This window comes from Pan paniscus, chromosome X (assembly GCF_029289425.2).
Source record: "Pan paniscus chromosome X, NHGRI_mPanPan1-v2.0_pri, whole genome shotgun sequence".
Lineage (NCBI taxonomy): Eukaryota > Metazoa > Chordata > Mammalia > Primates > Hominidae > Pan > Pan paniscus.
This window is the reverse complement of record NC_073272.2, coordinates 92,151,693-92,174,756: the sequence shown is the minus strand read 5'-3', so window position 1 is coordinate 92,174,756 and position 23,064 is coordinate 92,151,693. Positions and strand designations below refer to the sequence as shown.

At 34.9% G+C, this 23,064-nt stretch overlaps 1 protein-coding gene across 3 annotated transcripts in view; it reads right to left on the bottom strand.

The window, feature by feature from the left end:
- Positions 1-23,064, bottom strand: part of PCDH11X (protocadherin 11 X-linked) — an 827,978-nt gene that overhangs the window by 15,342 nt on the left and 789,572 nt on the right. The gene's annotated exons all lie outside the window — the stretch shown is intronic.

Here is a 23,064-nt window from a genome sequence, read left to right as displayed (position 1 = left end):
TGGGAATATAGTTGTATATGTTTCAGATAATATTAAACCATAATTGCAGGCATGAAAATACGTGAACACACATATAACTTTACTTTCAAACAAAATTTAATTTCCTGGTCATCAGAAAAGCAATTTATCTGGCAGCCTGAAATTTCACAAAAAATAATACATCATAGTTTCAATATCGAGCTTCTAGCCTATTTGTGATGAGGAAATTGATGCAAAGTCATTTTCACTGGAAAACGATATAATTTATAATTATTCCTTTTTAACAATTTTCGTGAGATATAGTTTATATCTTAAAATTCACCCATTTAACATGAGAAATTCAGTGGTTTTTAGTATATTCACAGCATTGTGCAACCATCTCAATTCTGGGACATCTTTATCACTTCAAAAAGAAACTATTAGCAGCCACTGCCCATTTCCCGTCAAACTCCAGAGCCCTAAGCAATCTCTAATCTACTTTCTGTCTCAATAGATTTGCCTATACTGTACATATAATAGAAATACAATCCTTTATTCGGACGGTTTGGTAAGTGGTATGTTGTATTTAGCATAATGCTTTCGAATTTCATTCATGTTGTAGTATGTATCAGTACTTCAGTTCTTTTTTATTACCCAAGATTATCTTTTATAAGGATGTGCTACTTTTTATTTATCCATTCATCAGATCATGGATATTTGGGTTGTTTTTATCTTTTGGCTATCATGAACAATGCTTTTATTAACATTTATGTAAAAGTTTGTGTGCTGGGTCTTACACCAACTCTGTTTACCATTTGAGGAACTGCCAAATTGTTTTCCAAATTGGGTGCACTATTTTACATAAACATCAGAAATGCATGAATGTTCCCATTTCTTTATGCACTTACCAACATTCGTTATTATTTGTCTTTTTTATTACAGCAATCTTAGGAGTAAGAAGTGCTATCTCATTGTGATTTAGATTTGCATATCCCTAACTGCTAATGAAGTTAAATATTTTTTGATATACTTACTAGTAATTTGTTTATATTCTTTGGAAAAATATGTCTATTTGTATTTTTTACCCATTTAAAAATTATATCTTTTGCATTACTATTGTTGGATTTTACAAGTTCTTTTTATGGTCTAAATATAAGATTCTTATAAGATATACAATTTACAAATATTTTCTCACATTCTGTGGTTTGTCTTTTCACTTTCTCGATGATATCCTTTGACATACAAAAGTTTTGAAGTTGATGAGGTATAGTGTATTTTTTTGTTGTTGCTTGTACTTTTAGTGTCAGATCTAAGAAAACTTTGCTTAACGCAAAGTCATAAAGGTTTGCTCCTGTGATTTCTAATAGTTTTATAGCTTCTGTTCTCATATTAAGGTCAATGATCCATTTGGAGTGGTTATTTCTATGCATTTTGTAAGGAAGGTATCTAAAAATTATCCTTTTGCATGTGGATATCCAGCAATCCCAATGCCACTTGTGGAAAGACTATTTATTATTTATTGACTTTAATTGGCTGAAAATCAATTGTCCATTGATTGCTATTGGTTTGAGGAAAGTTTTAAAATGGAAAAGGCTTAGTTATCCAACTTCGTTCTTATTTTTCACAATTATTTTGGCTAATCTAGTTCTCTTAAATTCCCATGGTTTTAGGATTAGCGTCTTTTTTTTTTTTTTTTTTTTTTTTTTGAGACGGAATTTCCCTCTTGTTGCCCAGGCTGGAGTTCAATGGCACGATCTCCGGCTCACTGCAACCTCTGCCTCCTGGGTTCAATCAATTCTCCTGCCTCAGCCTCCCAAGCAGCTGGCATTACAGGCATGTGCCACTACGCCCGGCTAATTTTGTATTTTTAGTAGAGACGGGGTTTCTCCATGTTGGTCAGGGTGGTCTCGAACTCCCAACCTCAGGTGATCTGCCCGCCTCGGCCTCCCAAAGTGCTGGGATTACAGGAGTCAGCCACCATACCCAGCTCCGGATTAGCGTCTTATTTCTGCAAAATTCAAGTTGAATTGTGTCGAACCTGAAGATCAATTTGTGAAGGATTGCATCTTATAATATTGTCTCACAAATTAAGGATATGGGATGTCTTTTCACTTATTTAGATTGTTAAGTTCTTTCACCAATAGTTTAGAATTTTTAGAGGATAAGAAGGACTTTTGTTAAATTTATTTCTAAGCATTTTATTTCATTTTATTCTACTGTAAATGAGATTCTCTTAATTTTTTAAGAAATGTTTAACGCTAGAATATAGAAATACACTCAATTTTTAATATATTGCTCTTATACCTTGAAGCACTGCTGAAATATTAGTTTTAACAAGTTTTTAATAGATTTCGTAAGATTTTCTGTATAAGAAACTCATATCATCTTCAAATAGAGATAATTCTACTTCTTTCTTTCTTTGCAATCTGGATGTTTTAGTATCTTTTTTTTTTTTTTTTTTTTTTTTTTTGCCTAGTTACTTGTGGTAAAACCTCCAGTACAATGTTTAATGTTTAATAGAAGTGGTAAGTATGGACATCCTATGTCTTGCTTCTGATCTTATGGGAAAAGCATTGAGTATTTCACCATTAAATGTTTTGGAATTTCTCTTGTTGTTTCTTCTTTAACCAATTTATTACTTAGGAAGATCTTGTTTAATTTCTAAATATTTGTTAATTTTCCAAATTTCTTTTGTTATTCATTTCTAATGTTCTTTTATTTTGATCAAAAGACATATTCTGGATGAGTTCAATCTTTTCAAATTATTGAGGCTTCTTTTATAGCCTACCATATAGTCTATCCTGGAAAATCATGCCTGTGCAGTTTCATAGTATATGTATTCTGCTCTTGTAGTTGGATACATGTCTGCTAGGTCTAGTTGGGCTAGAGTGCTGTTTGAGTCTTCTTTTTATTGATCTACTGCCTAGTTGTTCCATTATTGAAAAAGAAATATAGAAATATCTAACTATTATTGAAGTGTCTATTTCTCTCTTCAATTCTGTCAAATTTGCTCCATGAATTTGGTGGCACTGGAGTTAGGTGCATGTATATTTGTAGTTATTATGTTTTTCTGATAGTTTGACCATTTTTTCATGATAAAATGTTCCTCTTTATTTCTGGTAACATATTTTAAAGTCTTTTATTGCCGGATATTAGTGTAGTCACTTCAGCTTTCTCATGATTCTTACTTACATAGTATAATGATTTTCCGTAATTTTACATTCAATGCATTGAATCTGGGTTGTGCATACTGTAGGCATATATTCAGATCTTATTTTGTATTCTGACACTGTTGGCCTTGTTTTATGTTGTTTAATCCATTTACTTTGTTATTAATATCATGAACTGATATCCGCCATTTTTCTTTTTATTTTCTATGTGTTTCATGGTTTCCCCATTGCTCCTTGCAGCTTTCTTTTGCATTAGGTGAATACATTCTAGTGTAATATTTTAATGCTTTTTATGATATTTTTCACTATACATGTGCGGGTATGTATATGTGTGTGTATGTGTGTATGAGTGTTATTCTCTTAGTGTCTAGTGCTTGAATCTTAATTTATCATAGTTGCTTTTGACTTAATGTAAGTTAATTCCATGGGACATAGAGATATTACTCCTATATATCTATATTTACTATTTACTTTTCTGTAACATATATGTAAAAAATTCAATAACTACATTGCCATAATTATTAATTTATGTATTTTTAATGAAGCTGATAAAAGGGGAGTAGTACATAATTATAAATTATATTTTGTTAACCTTCCTATTTTACAATTTTGTTCTTTTATTTCTTTTCCTGTGAATTCTAGTTATAATCTGGTATCATTTCCTTACTCCAATACTTTGCTTCTACCTATCTTTGTGCTAATGTTTTAATTATGTATTATTATTGTATATGAATTTCTATATGTTATAGACTGAACAACAAAATTATATATAATTGTGTATATATAATTATATATGTATATATCTTATACAATTGTTTATATATAGATGCATATGTCTTGTCTTGTCTTATACAAGGGTTTTTCAAATTCATTAAGAGGAGAAAAAAGAAAAAACAAAATTATACTGTCTTTTACATTTACCTACATAATTGCTTTTACTGCCAATATTGTGTTTTTTAATGTGGTTTCAAATTACTATATTGAGTCTCTGACTTTCAGCCTGAAGAATTTCCTTTAGTATTTTATGTAACATGGATATGCTAGCAATAAATTGTCTCAATATTTGTTTGTCTAGGAAGGTTTGTATTTCACTTTCATTTCTGACCAATATTTTGCTGGATAAAAAATTATTTCTTACCTTTTTTTTTTCTTACGACTCTTTGTTATTTCACTGCCTTCTTGCCTTCTGGTATCCACTGAAAGTCTTTTTTTTCCCTCCAAAATTTTCTCATTTTCTTTATCTTTCAGTATTTTTACTGAAATGTGTCCGTGTGGATCTCTGTGTTTATCAGACTTCATTAAATTTATTGTGTATATATGGCTTTTATCAAATTGAGAAATTTAATAACATTATTTCTTCTAGTATTATTTCCACTCCTTTTTCTTCTTTCTTTCTGATACCCACTTTCCTCATAATTGTTCTTTATTTCTTTTTTACTTCAATGAAGTAAATAGATTAAACAACAAAAAACAAGGCAAACATTGTCAGATAGAATAAAAAATAAGATCTGAGTATATGCCTTTTTCTTTGTTCTTTTTTCTCTCTTTTTCTTTAGATTGCATAATATCTATCAACCTAAATTCGAGTGTTCTGATTCATTCTTCTATTGGTTCAAATGCACTGTTGAATCACTCTAGTCAATTTTACATATTGATTACTGTACTTTTCAACTCCAGAGTTTCCATTTGGTATTTTTGTGCTTTTTATTTCGTTATTGATACTCTGTATTTGATAAAATATTGGCATTTTACCTTCCTTTACTTATTTAAGCAGAGTTTCTTTTAAATCTTTGAATATGATTATAATGGCTTCTTTGTAGTTATTATCTGTTAAATAAGACAACAGAGCCCTCTAACAGTTAGTTTTTGTTGCTTGCTTTTTTTCATGTAGAGCTCACAGTGTAACTCTTAATTTTGTCACAGAATACCTCATAATTTTATCAAAACCTAGACATTTTAGATTATATATTGCATCAATTGTGAATACTGATACCCCTACCCTCTCTGGGACTTGATTTTGTTGTTGTTTATTTGCTTGTTTTGTTACTTGGCTAGAATATTTGGTGAAGTCTATATCCCATTGAATGTGTTACCTCTGATGTCATGCATCAGAGGGTACGGCCTTAAATATGGACATACACTGAGATGTCAGTAATTTTAGCTAAGGTTTATTTGACAGTCTCTTTCCCTGATTTTTCAGCTAAACTACTTGCTTCATTTGGTATCCGTTCTCAGCCAGTTAGGCTCCACTCATTACTGGCTGATTGCTTGATTGTTTTTGGCAATGTCCTAAGGCATAAATTGCTCAGCAGTCTGATACAATTAAATTTGAGCCCCTTTGCAAGGGGTAGTCTTTAAGGCAACATTTGGATGTTGGTTCTGACCCAAGCGGGCTTTTTCTCTGCACTTTTTCCTGATTGTCTCTGCTAAACTTACAGCTAATCTACAGTCTTTTAAATTTTAATGTAATTTTTATTTTTTTGCTCTCATGGAGCTTCTTCTTATTGCCTTACCAGCAAAATCTCCACTGTTTTTGACAACTCCCTTAGCTTGAACTTCCCCCATACTTTGCTCCAAATGAGTCCTTTCTCTTGAGGATAGCTTTGGAGCTCTCTGTATTTATCATCCCCTGGGCAATATATGTGTGCCACTGCTCTCACGATAAAAATTAGGACAGTAGCCTGCTTCTTTTAGATGTATACCCCTGCTTTTTAGCAGACAGGTGAAGTATCCTCTGGTCTTCTTAACATGCCTAACCCAGCATGGGATTTCTACCCTATAAGTGAATTGAGTATGGGCAACTAGGCACAGTGTTCTTAACCACTGTTGCCTATAATAGAGCTTCTGCAACACAGACCTGTTAGAAATTAGAAATCCTGGAAGCCTGTGCCTCAGTGGAAGATACCTTAACCCTAGACTTGGAGTTGGAGGGAAAAGGAGTTCTGCATTTTTGAATGACCCTGAAAGGGATGAAGCTTTTGTCACACTAAATTGTGTGGCGAGATATGGATTATGATTCAAATGCCACAGGCTCTCACTATTCTTGCAGAATATTAGTAGATTTTCTAGAATAAGTGCTTCTCCATTTGCTGTTTGCTCTTAGGACAATCTCTTAGGTTGTTTCCAACTTTTGGCTGCTGTGAATAATGAAGCTATGAATATGGGTACTAATACCTGTTTGAATCTCTATTTCAACTACTTTTGAGTATATACCCAGAGTAGAATGGTTGGGTCATATGGTAATTTTATGTTTAATTTTTTTTTTTTTATGAATCACCATACCATTTTCCTTAGTAGCTACGCCATTTTACATTCCCATCAGCAATGTATTAGCGTTTTAATTATTTCACATCATTGTTCTTTCTTTCTTTCATCTCTTGAGACTTATTCACTATCACAAGAATAGCATGGGAAAAACCCACCCTCATGATTCAATTACCCCTCACTGGTTCCCTCCCACAACACGTGGAGATTATGGGAGCTTCAATTCAAGATGAAATTTGAGTGGGGACACAGGCAAACCACACCATTCTGCCCCTGGCAACTCCCAAATCTCATGTCCTCACATTTCAAAACAAATCATTCCTTCCCAACAGTTCCCCAAAGTCTTGATTCAGCAATAACTCAAAAGTTCACAGTCCAAAGTCTCATCTGAGACAAGGCAACTCCCTTCCACCTATGAGCCTGTAAAATCAAAAGCAAGTTAGTTACTTCCTAGATACAATGGAGGTACAGGCATTGGGTAAATATGCCCATTCCAAATGGGAGAAATTGGCCAAAACGAAGAGACTACAGGCCTCATGAAAATGTGAAATCCAGTGAGGTGGTCAAATATTAAAGCTCCAAAATGATCACCTTTGACTGCATGTTTCACATCCAGGTCACACTGATGCAAGAGGTGGGTTCTCGTGGTCTTGGGCAGCTCTGCCCCTGTGGCTTTGCAGAGTACAGCCTCAATCCTGGCTGCTTTCACAGGCTGGCATTGAGTGTCTGTGGCTTTTTCAGGTGCATGGTGCAAGCTGTGATTGGATCTACCATTCTTTTAGATAAAAGCCATTTTAACTGGGGCGAGATGATATCTCATTGTAGTTTTTATTTGCATTTATCTGATAATCAATGATATTGTGCACACTTTCATATGCCTGCTTGCCATTTGCATGTCATCTTTTGAGAAATGTATATTCACATTTTGTGTCCATTTTTTGATTAAATTATTAGTTTTTTTTTTTTTAATACAGTTGTTTGAGCTGAGCTCCTTAAATGTTCTGTTTGTTAAAACCTTGTCTGGGGGGTAATTTGCAAATATTTTCTTCCATTCTGTGGGTTGTCTCTTCACTTTGTTGATTGTTTTATTTGCTGTGCAGAAGCTTCTTAACTGGATATGATTCCATTTGTACATTTTTGCTTTCGTTGCCTGTTCTTGTGAGGTATTACAGAAAACTTTGCCTGGATTGATGTTGAGCATTTTTCAAATGTTTCCTTTTAATAGTTTTCTTTTAATGGTTTCACAGTTTGAGGTCTTAGATTTAAGTCTTTAATCCATTTAGATTTAATTTTTGTATATGGTGAGAGATAGGGATCTAGTCTCATTCTTCAGCATGTGAATATCCAGTTTTCCCAGCACTATTTATTGAAGAGACCGTCTTTTCCCCAGTGTATGTTCTCAGCATTTTTGGAGAAAATGAGTTCACTGTACGTGTTTGGATTTGTTTGTAGGTTCTCGATTCTGTTCCTTTGGTCTATGTGTCTGTTTTTATGTCAGGTTTATGCTGTTTGGTTACTATAGCTCTGTAACATAATTTGAAGCCAGGTAATATAATTCCTCTGGTTTTGTTCTTTCTGCCTAAGATAACTGTGGCTATTCTGGGTCTTTTGTGGTCCCATATGAATTTTAGGATTCTTTTTTCTATTGCTATAAAGAATGCCATTGGTATTTTGATAGGGATTACCTTAAATCTGTAGTGGCTTTGTGTAATATGGACATTTAAAAAATATTAATTTTTCTAATTCATGAACATGGAATATTTTACCTTTTTTGGTGTTCTCTGAAATTTTTTTCATCAGTGTTTTATAGTTTTTTATTATAGCGATCTTTTACTTCTTTGGTTATGTCAATTCTTAGGTATTGTTTTATGTGTGGCTATTATTAATTTGACTACTTTTTAATTTCGATTTCAGTTTATTCACTGTTGGGATATAGAAATGCTACTGATTATTGTATTTTTATTTCATATCGTGCAAGTTTACTAATTTTTTTTATCAGTTCTAATGGTTTTTTTGCACTCTTTAGTTTTTTCCCAATATGGAATTATGTCATCAGCAAAAAAAGATAATTTGACTTCTTTCTTTCCAATTTAAATGTACTTTATGTATTTCTCTTGTCTGATTGCTCTAGCTAGGAATTCCAGTATTATATTGAATAACAGTGGTGAAAATGGGCATCCTTGTCATGTTGCAAATCTTAGAGGAAAGGCTTTTATTATTTTACTATTCAGTGTGATATACTAGCTGTGGGTCTGTCATATATGGCTTTTATTATGTTGTAGTATGTTCAGTTTTTCAGAGTTTTTCTCATTAAGGGGTATTGAATGTAATTATTTTGACTTCAATTGAAATAATCATAGTTTTTTTTTCTTTCATTCTGTTGATATGATTGATTTGCTTATGCTGAACCATCCTTGTGTAATAGGAATAAAGACTCTTGGTCATGATAAATAATCTTTTTAATGTATTGTTTAATTCAGTTTGCTAATTTTTTGTTAAGGTTTTTACATCAATATTCATCAGAGACATTGGGGCCTGTTGTTTTCTTTTACTTTAACATGTATTTGACTGGCTTTGGTATCATGCTAATATTAGATTCGTAGAATGAGTTTGGAAGTATTTTCTCATCCTCTATTTTTAGGAATAGTTTGAGCAGGCTTGGATTTAGTTCTTTAAATTTCTGGTACAATTCAGTAGTGAAGCCATCAGGTCTTGGGCTTTTATATCCTGGGAGAATTTTTATTACAGTTTTGATCTCATTTTTTGTTATTGGTTTGTTCAGGTTTTAGAGTTCTTCATGGTTTAATCTTGGTAGATGGCATGTGCCCAGAAATTTATCCATTTCTTACAGATTTTCCAATTTTTTGGCATATAGTTCCTCATAGTCAAAATTTTCTCACTGATATATTTTTTGCAAAGCTCGTTTCAATCCCCCTTTGGCTTTTATTCACCTTATTCTTAAGATGTTGGTCACAGAGAAGGAAAAACAGCAATGACTACTCTGGCTTCTTCCTGCTGACAGGTGGTACAATTGGGGGAGGTTGGTCCCAGGAGAATATGAGTAAAACCTCTGTTTTGCAGCCATCTGCGTGTACTCACTGGTGTATGACAAAAACATTAATATTCTCACCCACAGTTCTAATACAGCACTTAAGTGAACAACAAACCATAGGTTGTTAGAAAGACAGATTGGGATAAACAGGAAAGAGCAAATTAAATATACCATCTTTGGTATAGTTGAATATCTTTTGAGTCAGTGTCTAAGTCCTGAGACTAGATCAGCTCAGTTAAACAGCTGTTTCCCACATGAGGAGGTAGCACTTCAGATTGGCTAGACCTCTCTATTTTATGAAGGCAAACTAATTTTAATAAGAGGCAGTTTTATAGAGACAGAAGAAAAACAAAGGTTAATGTTGGGTACAATTTATCCAGGTGTTAGATTTAAAGCATCTTTAGGTATAGAGGAGGACAGTAGTAACAATCTGACACATTTTTCTCTCTCCTGTATTACAAGCAATAAGCTTTAACTTACAGGGCCTCAGGAAAGAGGTAGTGACAATTTTATTCAGGCCAAGTCAAAAAAGAAAAAGGAAACAAAACTTTGAAAGCATTAGTATGGAGACTTGTAGTCTGGAAAGAATTTAGTATTCATTCCAAGTTGCAGAAAATTATAAAAACTCAAAATAGGGGACTAGAATGTAATAAGAGGTGTACTGTAGTTTTTTCTGAAATATAATTTTTCTCTCTCCAATCCTTGTTTTTACTAAAAACAAATCACAGCAAGACTACTTTATTTGTAAAATAAGTTTTAGTCTTACTATACTTGGCCTGAGTATTTGCATAAAGTCAGCAAGAATAATTATTTACCACACAGTCCCTTTTTAAATTCGCGTTGCTGGAATTTTATTCCATAGGAAATCTCAGATTAAACATTTTTAAAGCCTTTAAGTGTAGCCACAGATTTATCTATGCTTACAAATAACTGTATTAATTGGGTGAATTTCTCACCTCAAGGTGCCAAGATAATTTGGGCTTTTTGGGCCTGTCAGGAAGTGACATTCTTTACTTACCACATGGCAGGACCCCTAAACAGGGACTGTGTAGACAAGTTATGAGGTCAGTTTTCCCAAGGGACTTTTATTGGCTCTATAAGTCAACTTTGACTCCTTAAAAGAATCTAAAAGTATGCCATTTCATTCAATGCCATGGTAAAATAACCAGTGTCTCCAATTTTTTCCTGTTACAAAAGAAAAAAGATTCTTATCGAACTTATGCAAATAACTATACCTGTCATAAATTAAGTACACTTGGAAATAGTTTTCAAGTTCTGGAGAAATCAGGGAGAGAGAAATATGCTTCAGATTTTGCTCACAGGAGGGTACTTTACCAAATTATTTAAAGCTGTAGATATCTCAAAAGAAAAAAAAAAAGGTTTGCTGGACTCCAAAACAAAAAAAAAAATTAGCAATGTTTTAAACAAATTCGTAGGAAGATTATTTTGGTTTTTCATTAATTCAGTCTCTGTAATTAATTCCTGTTCTGCTTGATATTCATACACATTAGCTCCCTATGGGAGTCTTGGAAGTTCTTTCTTCTATTTTAATGTCACAATCTCCAAAGTTATCACAAACCTGCATTCAAGTGCACCTGTCAGAGTCCTATAGCTGATTATAAAACCAATTTGAAAAAAATCAAAATAAAACAACTGTGGCTGAAAAAAGTCTCAAAACAGCCATGATTAAAGTCTGGTCATCTCTGTGGCACATAATAACATAACAATCATAATTATTATTAAAAACATATACTGAGACATATCAGAATTACAAGAATCTCACACAATTCTGGAACACACACCAATAACACATTTGTGCAAATATAGCCCAAAGAAGAAAGCCAAACACAATTTTCTACTTGACAATGCTTCCTGTATGATTTTGATATACCAAATAAGCCAAATATATCTCTTTTGGACTTTAGAGTATTTAATATCTGCTCCTAAAGGCTGATTAGATCAAAAAAGGGCTTAATTTAGAATTTGACCGTGGAAAGTTTGTCAAATATCAAATGTTTAAACACTTGATATTACAAAACAAATCCCAAGTAACTGTAAGTCATTTATTTAGCCCAAAAGGATAACTAAGGAAAATTTTAAAAGCAAAATTCTTTACTTGCTGATAGAGGGGAGATTCAGCTTTCCAAACAGGACTCAATAAAGACAGCTTGAAAACAACTGGATGTCTTCTCTCTCCCCCCTCTAATTTCTGTCGTTTATTCAAAAGGCATACAAAAATCTTTTATAATATTTTCATAATACACTAAAATATTGTTTAAAAGAGAGCACAAAATCTCACCTTTGCATTAGTGTCTTATTGATGTTAAACCCAATTATTAATAAAATCTTACAAACAAATCTATACCATCTTAATCAGTTTGACCATGAGGTAAAATTTTCAGAAACCTCTTATAACTCTACAATTTTCTCTTAAACAGCAGGTCCATTCTCTAAGAAAAACATGTTATTCAGACACATGGGCACAGATTCTGGCCCAGCATTAGTGTACTTTATTTTAATGTTTAACCTACAGAAAAACTAGATCATCTCCTTCAAATTTTAGCCATTTGTTAACACCCACAGAACTTCATTTACAAGATCAATCCTTCACAAACCCTTTGCAACTTGCTTCAACTTTGTTTTGTCCCATTACTCTTTTAAGAAAATTTTTTTTAACTTCTGAGCTAGACAAAATTACATGCCCTTTAACAACAACAACAAAAATTCCCATGCCTTCTTATAACCTCTTACCAAAAACAAATTCTACTTTCCTTTCACAACATGCATGTAAAATTGTTTTTCCAGTAGTCTCAAGTACATGCTATGCTGTTAACCCTTAGCAACTTTTAGTTTTGGTAAAAAACCTGGTAAGCAAGCAATTTTAACCACGTATAACATTGCAGAGCCCATGACAAAGACAAAGCTGCAGACAATGTCTGACTCTTCCCAGCCTAGCCAGGGAATCTGGCTAACTCTATATGTCTCCAGACCTTATTTAGAATCTAATGACTGTAAAACAGACAAATCAACAATTATTAAAAGTCATAGAAGCCGTTTATTACCTTAAAGCATCTAGCAAACCATATCTGACCTGCCTAATTTACACCAAATGTATAAACTTTAAAAACATTTTTATTTTAGTTTACCAGTAATCTTTTAATTGTCTTTATTTTTCAAAGATTATCAGTCACATGACCTAAAACATGTTAAAGTTTCTTTCTGAAATTTGATCTAAGCGCTTATTATTCATTAAGCCAATTCATTAGAGCTCTTTTAAATAAACACTACATACATACATGTAGATACACACACAGACAGAAACAGAGAATCAAGACAGAGTTCTATCAACTGAGAAGTGTTTAAAGGCAGGGCAGGGACTTTAAAACAACATCTGCATGCATATAGCTCCATTATCTATGGAGCTCTCCAAAGAAAAATCCTTTTAAAATATTTTATTTTAGCCAGGATAAATAGCCAATATTTCTGGCATTTGAATCTTTTGTTGTTGTTGTTTTCTGAGATGGAGTCTTGCTCTGTCACCCAGGCTGGAGTGCAGTGATGCGATCTCGGCTCACTGCAACCTCCGATTCCCCAGTTCAAGCGATTCTCCTGCCTCAGCCTCCCCAATACCTGGGACTACAGGTGCATGCCACAAAGCCCTGCTAATTTTTTGTATTTTTAGTAGAGATGGGGTTTCACCATGTTAGCCAGGATGGTCTCGATCTCCTGACCTCGTGATCTGACCAACTCAGCCTCCCAAAGTGCTGGGATTACAGGCGTGAGCCAGTGCGCCTGGCCTTGAATCTTTTTTACTAAAGGTAACCTCCTATGTGAAATCAATAAGCCATTACTAAGGGGACAGCTTAGCAACAGGCACACAAGGCATCTCCAAAGAAATGGTAAGTGATTTTTACAAGATCTAGAATCTCCCCAAAGGTAGTTCAGATAAAAGAAAATTCAAGACCAGAAGCTCTCCATGGAGGGAAAAAATATCAATAAATGGCAAAATTTCTACAAGTATTAAACCTCAAAGGACTCACTCCAAAGCCAAAACTGAACCCAGGCCACCAATTGGAGAGGGTAAAGAGTTAGCAACTGACCCAGAGCAAAGGTGACTGCTGTTATTCTTCCCAGAGGGAGTCTTGAACATTTTCAAGCTTGCAAAGGCTTTTAACTGCTCAGGAACCATGTTATTATTATGGATCCTTCTTTTAATTTAACCTTTTTCTTTTAATGGCATCCTCAGTTCCAATAGCGACTCAATTCAAAAAGTCTGGTAAAGTCTAGATCTCAAATTTCCAGGCTTTTACCATATCAGCAAAAGGTGTTTCCAGAAAGAGAGTAGAGGAGATATCTCCATAATCCCCATGATCCCCATGATTCCCAAGAATTTACTCTCAGAAATGGGCTTAAGATAGCAAAAGATGATAAAATCCCAACAAAGATGAGGCCTTTTAAGACAAAGCTCACCCAGGGGCTTGGCATATTTAGGATGAAGAACATGCTGATTCATCTCAGACCCCCCCATCTTACCTTTCCCTTAATTATTCCTGGGCTATTAGTACAAGGTAACTTTGAGAGACATTTAGTCTGTTGTTTAAATGATAATAGGTCTTACCCAAAACTCAACGGGGCTTTTGTAAAGCTAATGGGAGGCCATCAGTCTAGGCTGAGGAGAGGAGCCGAGTCCTGCTGAGGCGCAGACATGAAAGATTTTCAGCCATTAATCTGAAGATTATAAGATCTGCAGCTTCCCCAATTATTCCGCCGATAACACCACTATTGTAGATTGGCCTTTTAAGATATATTTTTCTTTTTTTTTTTTTTTGCATATCTGACACCCATGGCTCCACCTGGACCAACCAACCCCACCCAATTCATCCTGCAAGAGGACAGCTATGACAGTACTTGCATAAACAAACAAGCAAAAAGTAAACTAATAAAGATTATATGCTTTAACTTTGTCCCCTGCTTTCAAATATTGTTAATATTTATATGTTATTGTACTGTTTATGTCTTGAAAAGTTGCTAAATTATTATTTTTGATAGGTTTATCATTTTGTCTTTCTACTTAAAAGTAGATTACACACCACAGTTACAAGGTTATAATATTCCGGTTTTTTTGTGCATTTACTATTCCTAGTCAGTTTTGTACCTTCAAATGATTTCTTATTAATATCATTTTCTTTCTGATTCAAGTACACCCTCTAGCATTTTTTGTAGGAGAGGTCTGGTGTTAATGAAATATGTCAGCTTCTGTTTGTTTACAAAAGTCTTTATTTCTCCTTCATGTTTGAAGAATATTTTTAACCAGACATACTATTCTAGGGTAGAAGGGTTTTCTTTGTTGTTGTTGTTGGTTGTTTTGTTTTGTTTCCTGTTAGCACTTCAAATTTGTCTTACCAGTCTATCCTGGCCTGTAGGGTTTTCACTGAAAAGTCTGCTTCTAGATGTATTTGAGCTCCATTGTATTTTCTTTTTCCCTGTGGTGCTTTTAGGATCTTTTTTTAAGTCCTTGACCACTGAACATTTCATTATTAAATGCCTTGAGGTCGTCTTCTTTGTGTTAAATCTGCTTGGTGTTCGACAGCCTTCTTATACTTGGATATTGATATATTTCTCTAAGTTTGGGAAGTTCTCTGTTATTAAATAGTATCCCTTTGAATAAACTTTCTACCCTCATCATTTTCTCTACCTCTTCTTTAAGGCCAATATCCCTTACATGTGCTCTTTGGAGGCTCTTTTCTAAATCCTGTAGGCGTGTTTTATTGTTTTTTGTTATTTATTCTTTATTCTTTCTTCTCTGTGTATTTTCATACAGTCTGTCTTCAGGCTCACTAATTCTCTCTTCTGTTTGACCAATTCTACTATTAAAAGACTAATGCTTTCTTAGTATGACAATTGTATTTTTCAACTCCAAAATTTCTGCTTGATTCCTTTTAATTATTTCAAGCTCTTTGTTAAATTATATGTATATATATACACATATACACACACAAACATATATATGTACATCCATATATATATATACACACACACACAAGTATATGAAAATCCACCAACCACTAGTAAATCAATTTTAAACAATGCACAAAGGACAGAAGTGTAATAAACATTTTCAGGATTTCGATGTGAATGAATGTTGCTAAAATATTATTTTAAATATATATTTTTTAGTACACTGTACAGTCTTTCTTAAATACCAACCCCATTTAATTATCTTAAAAACTATTTTTCAAGAAGAAAGTATGGGACCATCACAAATTAACTCAATGCAGGTTCAAAATAACTTGCATTGTGAATTAGCAAGGTTCAATTTAATTATACTTTAAACAACATTCTCTGAGGGCTTCTGTAACTCATTAATAACATTTAATTTTTATGAATTGAATATTCTTCCTAGAGAAATATATTAGCCTCTCACACAGTAGCAAACTACTCTGTGAATATCACAGTAATTCTTCCCTAGGAAAATTGTGATGCAGTCATATAGTTGATCATTTTATCATGATGAAAAGGAAACTTGAAATGAAATTATTATTTAAATGATGGACAAAAATTCCGGCAACACACACATCAATGGAGTACACTGAGAAGATGGAATATACAGCAGAGTAATAGAAATAGCTATCTGCAAAGAATAGATTTCAGAGAATATTACTTCAATATCTCTTCTTCGAAACCATTTACAAGTGAACTGTTGCCATCTGCATTTACTGAGAAGAAGTCAGAAAAAATTACACTATATCGAAATATATTTTAGCACAATTCAATAAAGATCACTGTCAGAGCATAATTCATCTGTTTTGGCTCAGAAGGAAAATTTGCTCTTATGATATTAAATTCATTTGGACAAATATTTTTCTACTTTCTAAATGCTTATATGTTTTTAACCTTTAGATTACTTTTGAGAACTATCTATTAAATCACATTTTTAATTGGATGATGTAGAATATGTTTTAAGTAATAGAGAAAATCCCAGTCTTTCAAAATTCAGATATCAAGTTCACAGACATGATTAAATGCACTCTGCTGATGCTCCTTATTATTTTCTAATCGCTATCAATTTGAGAGCAAATATATATTTTAAAGATGTTTTTCTTAATGTCATGCCGAAGCAGAATTGAATGTTCATTATACAAATATTTCCAGTCAAACTGTTCCATTTAATGTATCTGTTAATCTCTGATAGCAAATTTCGTATGATAAAGGTCTTATACACATTATTTGATTAATGTTCTAAGCTGAACTCTCATGAAAAGAAATAAGATGCTGTAAAATTGCTTTTGATCTCTCTTTTTGATCTCTTGCACTTTCAGCAGCTTCCCAATTGCCCCACTGAAGACTGTCAATATTGTGTTTTAGGGCCGTATCAGGTTGTAACCGATATGCTAATTTCAGCCAAAAAACAAAAAAAAAAAGGCTTCTGTGTAGAGTTCATCATTTGGTCTTTTCAAAACAATAAATGAGAAATATATGACTCATCTAATGGTCTGACACATCAGTGTTTAGTTAAATGTGGTACAAATGCATAGCTGAGTTATTTGAAACATTCAATCAAGATTTTAACTTTTTATTAGAGACTTGTGTGACTAAGTTCTGTATTGTTGGGGATAATCTGTGAAGATTGATAACTTCAATCTATTCATGTGAACTAACCAGAGCAGCCAAAGGATACACTAGGAAAAAATACCATAAGATGAGTAATCCCATTTTCACCTAATATTTCTACAATATCTACTGGAATTTGCTGGACACCAATTTAATTAAGCGATCATCACCAAGTTAGTAATTTGGAACCTACATAGGTAGGCAGACAAGAACTTGGTGAGTGTGGGGACTTTCTAAGAAAGTATCATTAAATGTTGCTACTTTATAGGTATAAATACAGCTATACTTTATGTTAATAAAGTATGTTTATTCTACACCAGACCATTAATCAATCCATAGTTCCATAATTGTATTTTAGGTTAAATTATTCAAGTTTCCATAGTCTTACTCTTATATAATTTGAAGTCTAAATTAAATAGGTTACCTAGTTTAACAAAGATCAGGTTTAAACAAATTGTTATTACTAGTCTAGGATTGCAATTAGAGTAAAATGTTGAAAAAAACACAATTCTCGGTCAATGAAACAAACTGTCCTCAGTGGCACAAAAATATTCTTTGTTTTTTAAAATGCTGCCTGTACAGCAATACAGAGCTCATGATATCAACAACCATTAAACAATGACAAGTGACTTTAATTTGCTGTAGGATTTCTAATTAACCAGTAAGTGTAGCATTTTTTTGTATTATCAGTTTATTGCCACATCAGTAAAATGAGTGTAATGACCACCTTACACTGGTTCAGTCAGCAATAGGCAGTAGAAAGTCTATTTTTCTTCTTTAGAAGTAGTATTTGATGAATATTGCAATTAAGTCCTGTTATTTTTTAAAAGCCTCTGAATTACCTTAGCAACTAAAAATAACCCATGAATAATATTATTGAATATTATGTTACATACTATTCTTTATCATGTAACTGTAAAGTATTTTTAAACACCCAAAGCTATCCAAAGTTAAAATAGAATGTATAGAAAAGCCAAACTTTTAATTCATCATTTTATATTTTATGATATTATGGGTATTATTGAAATAATGCACTCAACTTTGATATCACATTTGATGCAAAATGTTCTCATGCTTTGGGTTTAGTGATTCAAAGTATTCTTCAGAAAGCACTATTTGGCCGGGCGCGGTGGCTCACGCCTGTAATCCCAGCACTTTGGGAGGCCGAGGCGGGTGGATCATGAGGTCAGGAGATCGAGACCATCCTGGCTAACACAGTGAAACCCCGTCTCTACCAAAAATACAAAAAATTAGCTAGGCTTGGTGGTGGGCGCTGTAGTCCCAGCTACTCGGGAGGCTGAGGCAGGAGAATGGCATGAACCCGGGAGGCGGAGCTTGCAGTGAGCCCAGATAGCACCACTGCACTCCAGCCTGGACGACAGAGCGAGACTCTGTCCCAAAAAAAAAAAAAAAGAAAGCACTATTTACATTTGGCTTTTGAATTTGGAAAGGACAATTAATATGGTTTGGATCTGTGACCCTGCCCAAATCTCACGTGGAATTGTAATTCCCGGTGTTGGAGGCAGGGGGCCTGGTGGGAGGTGATCGGATTACGGGGATGAATCCTTCATGAATGCTAAACCATCCTCTTGATGCTGTTCTTTTGATAGTGAGTGAGATCTGCTTGTTTAAAAGTGTGTAGCACCCCCCTTTCCTGCTCCAGTTATGTACAGTGCTGACTGCACTTTGCCTTCTGCCATGATTGTAAGCTTTCTGAGGTCTACCCAGAAACCCAGCAGATGCCAGCATCCTGCATCCTGTACAGCCCATGGGACTGTATAACCAACATGGAGAAACCCTCTCTCTACTAAAAATACAAATTAGCTGGGCATGATGGCACACGCCTGTAATCCCAGCTACTCTGGAAGCTGAGGCAGGAGAATCACTTGTACCCCCGAGGCAGAGATTGTGGTGAGCCCTGATTGTGCCATTACACTTCAGCCTGGGCAACAAGAGCAAAATTCCGTCTCAAAAAAAAAAAAAAAAAAAAAAAAAAGGAAAAAAAGAGAATAATGCTGGCCTTAAAAATGAGTTGTCATGATTACTTTCCACTTGTATTTTTTGAAAACAACTTATGTAGAATTGTTATCCTTTCTTTCATAAATATTTGCCAAACTTCACCTGAGAAGCCATCTAGAACTGGAGTTTTCTTTAGGGGAATATTTTTAACAACAAAGTTAATCCCTTTAATAAACACAGAACTATTTTGATTATGTATCTTCCTTTTGAGAGAGATTTGGTAGCTCCTGCCTTTCAATAAATTTGTCTATCTCTTCTAAATTGTTTAATTTCTTTGGGAAAAAGTTGTTCATAATTATTTTCTGATGATCTTTTCACCATCTGTAGGATCTGAGAAGATACTCTCTTTTATTACTGATAATGGTGATTTTTGCTTTCATATATTTTTTGATCAGTCTAGCTGAGGGTATATCAAATTTTATTAAATATTTCAAAAGATGAACATTTGGCTTGTTAATTTTCTTAAATATTTGTTTTCTATATTGTTGAGAAATTCATAATTTCTTTATCCTTGCTCTGGGTTTATTTTGCACTTATTTTTCCAGCTTCTTAATGTAAAATCTTACAACACTAATTTTAGATTTCCCCTCATCACTAATATAATTATTTAAAGTTTTAATATTTACTCTGGACACTGTTTTAGTTAGTTGCATCCCATAAATTTTGATATATTTTATTTTTATTACAATTCCATTTAAAATATTTTCTTACTTTTTTATTTCATCATTGTCTCATCAAAGTATATTATTTAATTTCCAAATATTGTGATTTTTCCAAGATAGCTTATTATTTATATTTTAATTCCATTAACATAAACATATTCTGTGTGCTTTCAATTCATTTGAATTCAATAAGTTTTTTAATAACCTAGAAAATAGTTGTAATAGTGCATTTTCATGCTGCTGATAAAGACATACCCAAGACTCAGTAATTTATAAAGAAAAAGAGGTTTAATAAACTTACAGTTCCACGTGGCTGAGGAGGCCTCACAATCATGGCAAAAAGTGAAAGGCAAATCTTACACTGAAGCAGGCAAGAGAGAATGAAGGCTAAGCAAAAGAGGTTTCCCCTTTTAAAACCATCAGATCTTGTGAGACTTATTCACTACCATGAGAATAGTATGGGGGAAACTGCCACCATGATTCAATTGTCTCCAACTGAGTCCCTCCCATAACGTGGGAATTATGGGAGCTACAATTCAAGATGAGATTTGGTGGGAACACAGAGCCAAACCATATCGTTTCTCCCCTGCCCCTCTCAAATTTCATGTCTTCACATTTCAAAACCAATCATGCCTTCCCAACAGTTCCCCAAAGTCTTAACTCATTTTAGCATTAACTTAAAAGTCCACAGTCCAAGGCCAGGTGCAGTGGCTCATGCCTGTAATCCCAGAACTTTGGGAGGCCAAGGCAGGAAGATCATCTAAAGTTGGGAGTTCGAGACTAGCCTGAACAACATGGAGAAACCCCGTCTCTACTAAAAATACACAAAATTAGCCAGGCATGGTGGTGCATGCCTGTAATCCCAGCTACTCAGGAGGCTGAGGCAGGAGAATCACTTGAACCTGGGAGGCGGAGGCTGCAGTGAGCTGAGATCACACCACTGCACTCCAGCCTGGGCGACAGAGAGAGAATCCATCTAAAAAAAAAAAAAAATCCACAGTCCAAAGTCTGATCTGAGATAAGGCAAGTCCCTTCCACCTATGAGACTGTAAAATCAAAAGCAAGTTTGCTATTTCCTAGATACAATAGGAGTATAGGCATTGGATACATACACTCATTCCAAATGGAAGACATTGGCCAAAACAAAGGGACTGCAGGCCCCATGCAATTCCAGAATCCAGTGGGGCAATGAAATCTTAAAGCATCAAAATGATCTCCTTTGACTCCATGTCTCACATCCAGGTCACACTAATGCAAGAGGTGAGTTCCCATAGTCTTGGTCAGCTCCACCCCTGTGGCTTTGCAGGGTACAGCCTCCCTCCTGGATGCTTTCATGGGCTGGTGTTGAGTGTCTGTGGCTTTTCCAGGTGCATGGTGCAAGCTATTGGTGGATGTACCATTATGGGGCCTGGAGGATGGTGATCCTCTTCTTATAGTTCCACTAGGCACTGCCTCAGTGGGGACTTTGTGTGGGGGCTTCAACCCCACATTTTCTTTCTGCACTGCTCTAGCAGAGGTTCTCAATGACGACCCTGCTCTTGAAGCAAACTTCTACCTGGACATCTAGGCATTTCCATACACACTCTGAAATCTAGGTGGAGGTTCCAAAACCTCAATTCTTGACTTCTGTGCACTCACAGGCTCAACACCACCTGGAAGCTGCCAAGGCTTGGGGCTTGCACCTTCTGAAACCATGGCCAAAGCTGTATCTTGGTCCCTTTTAGCAATGGCTAGAGCAGCTGGGACACAGAGAACCAAGTCCCTAGCCTGTGCATAACAGGGGGACCCTGGGCTGGGACCACAAACCCATTTTTTTTTTGTAGGTCTTTAGGTCTGTGATCGGAAGAGCTGCCTCAAATGTCTCTGAAATGCTTTGGAGACATTTTCCCTGTTGTCTTGGGGATTAACATTTGGCTCCTGGTTACTTATGCAGATTTCTGAAGCCGGCTTGAATTTCTCCTCAGAAAATGGATTTTTCTTTTCTATCAAATCATCAGGCTGCAAATTTTCTGAACTTTTATTCTCTGTTTCCCTTTTAAAACTGAATGTTTTTAACAGCACTGAAGTCACCTTTTGAATGCTTTGCTGCTTGGAAATTTCTTCTGCCAGATACCCTAAATTATCTTCCTCAATTTCAAAGTTACACAAATCTCTAGGGCAGGGGCAAAATGCCACCAGTCTCTTTGCTAAAACATAGCAAGAGTCACCTTTACTCCAGTGTTCAACAAGTTCCTCATCTCCATCTGAGACCACCTGAGCCTGGACTTTATTGTCCATATTATTGTCAGCATTTTGTTAGAAGCCATTCATCAGGTCTCTAAGAAGTTCTAAACATTCCCACATTTTTCTATCTGCTTCAGAGCCCTCCAAACTGTTCCAATCTCTGCCTGTTACTTAATACCAAAGTCATGTCCCACATTTGCAAGCATTTTTACAGCAGCACCCCACTCTCAGTACCAATTTACTGTATTAGTTCGTTTTCACACTGCTGATAAAGACATGCCAGAGACTGGGTAATTTATAAAGAAAAAGAGGTTTAATGGACTTACAGTTCACGTGGCTGGGGAGGCCTCACAATCATGGTGGAAGCAAAAGGCATATTTTACATGGCAATAGGCAAGAGAGAATGAGGGCCAAGGGAAAGAGGTTTCCCCTTACAAAACCATCAGATCTCGTGAGACTTACTCACTAGCATGAGAGCGGTATGGGCAAAACTATCCCCATTACTCAATTATCCTACACTGGGTCACTCCCACAACATGTGGGAATTATGGGAGCTACAATTCAAGATAAGATTTGGGTGGGGACACAGCCAAAACATATCAATGGTCTACCTTGGTTAATGTACCATGTGCACTTAAAAAAAGGTGCATATTCTATAGTTTTGGGATATAGTGTTTGTCTATGTATAAGTATCCAAGTAGGTCAATGTGGTTGATGGTATTGTTTAGACCCACTGTTTCTTACAGATTTTTTTTCTCTATTTATTCTATCAATTGCAAAATGAAACATGTTAAAAAATCCTACTATGGAGGAGAAGTCAAGATTGCTGATTAGAAGAAATGGTGGTCAGCAGCTCTCACCAAGAAAAATGAACTCAGTGAGTGAATCCTGCACCTTCAACTGAAGTATCCAGGTTCTCTCACTGGGACTGACTAGGTTGTTGGCATGACCCACAGAGAGTGAGGAAAAGCACGGTTGAGCAATGGCCCACCCAGGAGCCACACGGGGCAAGGGGAGCTCCCACCTCCACCCAAGAGAGGCAGTGAGTGATTGTGTTACCGAACTCGGGAAATCATACTTTTTCCATGGATCTATGCAACCCGCT